This window comes from Agelaius tricolor, unplaced genomic scaffold (assembly GCF_023055355.1).
Source record: "Agelaius tricolor isolate 1412-34295 unplaced genomic scaffold, bAgeTri1.0.p SCAF_38, whole genome shotgun sequence".
Classification (NCBI taxonomy): Eukaryota; Metazoa; Chordata; class Aves; order Passeriformes; family Icteridae; genus Agelaius; species Agelaius tricolor.
Window position 1 is genome coordinate 2,140,832 of NW_027269298.1, and position 503 is coordinate 2,141,334.

The window sequence follows — 503 nt, forward strand, 5'->3', positions numbered from 1 at the left end:
GCGGGGATGTGCTGAAATGAAATAAAAAAGCGTCTCGGAAATATCGCTGTGTGCGGCGGTGCTGGCGGGACACGGCTCTGGTGGCTCCCGGACAGCACCCCCGGGCACGCGCCCCAAATCTCATTGATTTTAATTGATGAGCGTGCAAAGCTCGTTTCGTTCTCCTGGTTTTGGATCCCTCAGGACTTAGTCATCCAAACCGTGCACAAAGATTCTGTCTTTGTTTTTGTTTTCTGTTTTTTCCCCCGTAGAATGCAGCAACATAGGACACAAACATCCCATCTTTGTAAATAAAGGTTAATTTTTCCCTGTGGAAGAAAGGAAGTCATCACGGGGAAGGATCTCCAGCCTTCGGTTTGGTGTGCCAGTGCAACAGGTTTAACACTCGGCATTTTATTCCCCAGGCTGGTGGGATCTCAATGTTTTTCCCTGTCCAAGGAGGAGCAGCTCTGCCAGGGACACACCGAGGGTGCTCGGTCTGACTCTGGAGTCTCCATCAATTG